The sequence below is a fragment of the Gallus gallus genome, chromosome 1 (genome assembly GCF_016699485.2).
Source record: "Gallus gallus isolate bGalGal1 chromosome 1, bGalGal1.mat.broiler.GRCg7b, whole genome shotgun sequence".
Classification (NCBI taxonomy): domain Eukaryota; kingdom Metazoa; phylum Chordata; class Aves; order Galliformes; family Phasianidae; genus Gallus; species Gallus gallus.
The window spans coordinates 80,583,264-80,589,339 of NC_052532.1; the positions used below are offsets into that span (position 1 = coordinate 80,583,264).

At 50.3% G+C, this 6,076-nt stretch overlaps 1 protein-coding gene across 8 annotated transcripts in view; it reads right to left on the reverse strand.

Moving 5' to 3' along the window:
- The window catches only part of VANGL1 (VANGL planar cell polarity protein 1), a 38,838-nt gene extending 38,039 nt beyond the window's left edge, over positions 1–799 (reverse strand). For all 8 annotated transcript variants that reach the window (XM_046943659.1, XM_015294796.4, XM_046943665.1 and 5 more), the window contains exon 1: positions 698–799. The gene's annotated coding sequence lies outside the window, so the exon portion shown is untranslated. The remainder of the gene's footprint in view (positions 1–697) is intronic.
- Between the last annotated feature and the right edge of the window lie 5,277 nt (positions 800–6,076).

A 6,076-nucleotide genomic window follows, 5' to 3' on the forward strand; every position in this document is an offset into this window, starting at 1 on the left:
CGTGTGGGAACGCTCCGCGACTCTTCTCACAGCCGGGACAGCCCAGCGACGCGCTTACAGGTAACCACCTCACGGCGCGCGATCTGCGCCCGCACGAACTCATCGGTGTCGCTTCACGTATTCACTTTTTATGGCTGCAAAAACCCGCGGTCGAGGCGTTACGGACAAACGCGGAGCCAAAGCGACTCGCTCGCAACCCCGCTGATCCTCCACACGAGGGAAAGGGGGTATTTTCCACGGCGGCCACCCGACGCGGCGAATAGCTTTGCCCTCTGTTGGGCGCGCTCAGCTCCGCACCGTCAGGGCGCGGGGAAGAATCTCCGCTCGGCTCCCGTGCTCCAAGCGGAGGATCCCCAGCCGTGAAGCCGCGGACCAGGCATCACCGCTCGGTTGCTCGCAGGCACCGAGCCGACCACTCGCCGGGCAGCGCGGCCGCGCCGCTCCCGTACCCCGCCAGCGGCTCTCCCAGCGGGCGGCTCCGGCGAGGAGCGCGGCGGACGGGGCCGCCCAGCCGAGCCCGTGCTCTCACCCCCCCGGGCCTCCCCGCCGGGCTCAGCGGCCGCCCGCCCCACCGCCCAGCCCCGGAGACGCAGACGGCCGCCGGGAGCGTCTCCCGCCCGACGGCGGAGTCGCGGCGGCGGGAGGGCGCGGGCCCCACGCCGGGCACGCAAACACACGGACACGCGGAGCGACCGACCTGCCTCCCGCCGCCGCCGCCCCATGTCGCTCAGCCGGCAACGACCCGCCGCCTTCCCCCGGCGGCGGCCGCAGTCGCCGCCGCTTTCCGCTTCCTGTGCCCGGCACCGCCCCGTCCCTCCCCCGGCTCCAGCCGCGCGGCCCGGCCCTGCCGGCGGGGAGCGCCCGGTCCCGGCCGTACCGCCCTGTGGAGCGGCCGCCCCGCCGCGAGCCCCGCTCTCCTCCGGGGCCCGGCCTCGCCCCTCACCTGTTGTCAGCGCGGCGCGGCACGGAGACCCGTCCCTCCGCTCGCCCTCCAGCACCGTGTTTCTCTCCCTCCTTGGCCAGACGTACGGCGGGAGGCTGCTGGCTGCGCTCCTCGCTCGGAGAGGTCTGCGGTGAGGAAGGCGCCGTGCCCCGGCGCTGAGGGCCTAACCCAGCCGCAGGCATCCCGTGCCTCCCACCCTCACCTTCTCTGTGCCTGCACGTTGCTCCTTTCTCTAGGACAACCCATTTAAAAATAGGTCTGGGGCCATACAAGGAACTCACGGGTGTGAATCATAGAATGGCCCGGGTTGAAAAGGACCACAATGATCATCAGGTTTCAACCCCCCTGCTATGTGCAGGGTCGCCAACCACCAGACCAGGCTGCCCAGAGCCACATCCAGCCTGGCCTTGAATGCCTCCAGGGATGGGGCATCCACAGCCTCCTTGGGCAACCTGTTGTCACCACCCTGTGTGAAAAACCTCCTCCTAATATCCAACCTAAACCTCCCCTGTGAGAATCCACAGAAGAAAGCCAGACAGTGCAGAAGGCACTGGAGTTGCTGCTGTCAGAGTTTCCACAGCACATTGCTGTACCCGCTGCATACCGTGTCTCTTATTTTTCCCTTTCAATTTTCCCTCGTGCCCCGTTTTCCAAAGCAACGCCATCATTTTACGTGTGGTACTTGTCCCCTACTCAACACCTGCACAGCGCTGAATGACTTTACAACGGACTGCTCAACTGGGAATTAGAGCAACCACTTCTGTACCGCTCCGTTTTGGTGGGTACGTTGTCTTCTGTTCAGCACGGCACGCATGCTTACCCACCCCATGACAGGGCTGGAAGAGACTGCTATCAAGCCATGGCGACCATCTTGTGTTCCATATCAGCTCGTGCCCAAAGCTGCTTGAGGCGCCAGTGCTCTGCTGCATTCCTCCCAGCTGCCCTGTGCAATGTCTGGTGATGGGCTGACGGTTGGCCTTGATCTTGAAAGTCCATGGCTGCACCAAGCTTTTAGAAAAACACAGGCAAAGAAGGGATGTACTGATCGGCCCAAAGGCAGATAGTGAGGTGCTGCTACACACTTATCTTTCATCATGTTTAGACCACTGAGACATGAGGAAACATTTGGCAAGAGTCAACCTACTTGTGTGGTGGGATCATAGTTTAGGAATTTGTAAAGTGCTACGCTCGTGGACATTATATTTTTCAGGATACCCTGACCTAGCTGTGGGTGTCTGGGTTCAGTACTGGGGAGTTCAACTTGATGACCTTTAAAGGTCCTTCCAACTAAAATGACTCTATGATTATATGACTGGTACTGCTTTGTGGCATGCGTTTGTATGCACAGGACAGATGAAGAGTTAAGACGCTCATATGATGCCAGGCCTGTTTCATGATGTGGCACACAGAAAAGGGATATGATTCTTCAGCCTTTTCTGCAGCTGACTTGCCTATGATCACCAATACCTCTTAATTTGCTCCAAATTTGTCTTCTTACCCCTATATATATATATATATATATATATATATATATACACACACATTATAGAATCACTAAGGTTGGAAAAGACCCCTCAGATCATCTAGTCCAACCACCAACCCACCCCACCATGCCCACTAACTGTGTCCCTCAGTGCCACATGCACACGGTTCTTGAACACCTCCAGGCACAGTGACTCCCTGAGCAGCTGTGCCACTGCCTCACCACTCCTTCTGAGAAGGCATTTTTCCCAATATCCAACCTGAACCTCCCCTGGCATTAATGCCAGTGCTACAACTTCAAGTTCAGTGAGGTAGGCAAGGAAAGCTTTGCACTTACTTCAATAAATAAATTAATAAGATAAGTGGTCAGGAAAAGACAGACCTTTTTTTGGTCATGTGTGCAGAACACAAGTAATCTTGGATCTGCTTGAATAGGCACTTTCTGCAACACAGACATTATCCCCTCTTATAACAAACTCCTTCGTGTTTTGAGTCATTCTGTCTTAAAGTTTAGTTTACTGATCATAGTTCATGGCCAGTCTGCTATCCTGCCAAATTACCTCAATAAACCTCTGTGCGCTCTTCTAAAACCATATTCTAAAGCAGTGGGAGTTTTCACATAACTTTGGTAGGTTACACTTTTAGGTCATATCTTTGCTCGAATGTTTGCTTCTTTTTTTTTTTCCCCCTCCATTGATCATTAGATTCACTTGTTTTTAAACAAGCCTGACTACTTACCATTACATTTTTCTACTGATCGTTTTTGTGTGCCGGATTCTGCCTTGTTTGGAGACACAAACAGGATATTTTTGTTAAGATACTGGGGCTGAAACTGCTGTAGATTTTCCTGTCCCCTTGGAAACTAGTCTTTGTTTTCCCCAAATCCAAATTCCACCTTCCCCAGCACACAGCGAGGTATTCAGTAACAAAAAAGAATCATCACAGATCTGCATCTGTCTGTAAAACTCCACTTGTTTCTGCAGTTTCTTACTGCTTGCTGAGTAGGACGAAAAGACCGTTCTCAAGTTAGAGGCCACAGGGCTTCCTCACCTAAACCTGTATTTGTGTGCACAATGCTTTGAGAGAATAAGAGGCTCCTCTCAAGTAAGAAACATAAGCACAAGCTGAGTTTGATTAAGAACAAACATCACTGAGTTACTGATGGAGTTACTGCTCACTCTTACATTCAGATGGGATGAAGAGGGCCGGACACCCCTTCACAGGTCCTCTGGGATGACACTGCTTGTATAGCCCATTCAAACAGTGCGTGACCTCACTCTATGCCACTGACCTCCATCTACCAGCATACACCTGAAGTCTGAGTAAATGTGCAATGACAGAAGTGCACAAGGAGCCATAGTTCAGCTTTTATGCTGCAGAAAATCTTGTTTAGAGGAAGAGGAAGGCCAGAGGGACGCGAGTACAAAGAAATACCTTCCTTCCCTTTTGGGGTGGTTGCTATTTAGAAAGGGAAAATGCGTAGCACGGCACAGCTGAAGAAACAGCATGACATTTATTTTGCATAGCAACTAGCAAAAAAGCTACGGAGCCCTTTATGGAAATCGTCATCCAAAATAGACAATTTCCGCCCAAATAAAGAGAAATGGTGGTGGGTAGCAAACTAGGAAAGCTTCATTTGGCAGAGATCCTACAAAACGCAGTTGTGGATTCAGCTGAAATCTTCAGTTTCAAGGCAGTTGGAGGTAGGACTTTCCTCTGGGTTCTGTAAACTTTAAGAATAATGTTCAAAAAAGAAAAAAAAATCCCCTCCAGAAGCATCCTAGGAACAAATAAGGTAAATTAAAGGCCAAGAAGAACAGAAGGGGAAAAGAGGATGTCTGTTGACTGACTTGTCTCGAAGTTAAAGGACTAGAATCTGCCCTGCACCATGACCGTCCCCTGCATGTGGCACGATCCTTTCAGCCCCCTGTGGGCCTTAACTTAGAGGGCAAGGGACATCAGTAGGCAAGAAATCGTGCCCTCCTCTCCTTAATAACTCCAGTCAGATGTGCTAAAGGGGTGGGGGACACAGGACAGGGGCAGAGTCCCAACTTCTCATAGAAGGAAAGCATGAGTCTCAGATAGGAATACCTGGCTGTGGTGGTAGAATAGGGTATGCTCAGTATTTACAGGCTTTAGTCAGGTAACTGCATGGTGGCCAAGAGACCCCGTAGCTGGGCTAAGATTTGACTACAGGTGTGCATGTAGCTGCGGAACAAATCTGCACACGCTGGAACACTCAGGAATTAAACACTTTAAAGGGCAATAAATATAGAGGAAATCAAGAGGAAGAGGAACAGAGCTTTTAGTCTTCAGACCGAAATTACACGTTAAGCGTTCACTGAAGCTGACCATGAGAAAAGCATACCTGACACTCTCATTCTGGCACAGAGTTCGCGTTTTTCCAGGCAGGAGATCATGGCCCTGCTCTCTGAAAAGAGGCCCGAGAGCAACGTGTGCTGCTGCAGCTGATTAACAGTGCCACCAGCCGGCCAGCTGGAAGAGTGCCAGTTCACCTAAGGTGTACACGACGTTTTACATCTATTCACCACCTTTCACCCCAGAAACACTGCACAGTCGGACTCCGCTCCCACAAGCCCCTTGCCAAGTACAACAAGGATTATTCCTCTGAGAAACCGAAGGAAAGGTCTTATACCCACAGAGGGGCTTTGCAGCATTAGTTTCAGCAGGGTCAAAGAAGATAATGAATCACTTCGGCTTCCCTGGTAGTTAACAGCACATAACAGAAAGTCCAGTTAGGGAAGGCTGCTTCTAGTGTGGAGCACGTCAGTCAAACAAGATGAACCATGTCAAATGTCAAGCTCGATATTAAGCAAACAGATACTGCTACAGAGACAGCGTAAATTCAGCAAGTGAAAAGTGTGTTGGCAATTAGATATTTAAAGACATACTTTCCATTCTTGTGGGGTGACTTCCTTTTGGAAGCTGAGCTTACCAATGAATTAAGTTTGGTGCTTCATTGTCTTTCTTTCTGGACAAAACACCTGCTATGAGAGCTACTGTTGTTGGGTTGTACCTTATACACTGAAGCCAACGGTGCCAATAGCACAAAGAAAAAAAAAATCAGGAAAGAACTTTGCAATAAAGGTAACATCAAAAAAACCTGCATTCAGATTCTCTTTAATTGGATCAAAGGGTCATGGTATCTTTCACACAGCATTCTAGCCAGCAAATAAAAAACTGGTTTTGCATGACAGCTGCTGCCATCAAAGAACTGTGTAATGCAAAAGCAGTTGTGGGAAGGCTGTCATTTATAAAACCAGTCTTAAATTTCAGCAGCCATGCAAGCCTTTGCCAAGAATTCTGGTCAGGATTCTGCTAGATTGTAAGTGCATCATTATGTGGTTAAATGTCATATTTGAACAAATGCAAGTCGATTGGGCTTCTGGGGAACTGGAACAATATATAACAGTTTACACTGTGCAGGTGTCATATGATGTCATTAACACAGGCACCTTCTATCCACTGAGAGGTTTGTGTGCATTTAGGCAGTCCCAGGAAACCATTAAAACCTGGTGAAGAAAAGCACAGTGTGACATGGGATGAAATCTGAAAGAGACAGGAAAAAAAAATGGTCAAATGATACTGCATTCCAAACCCCAGCAATAAAATAATGTGAGAGATAACAAG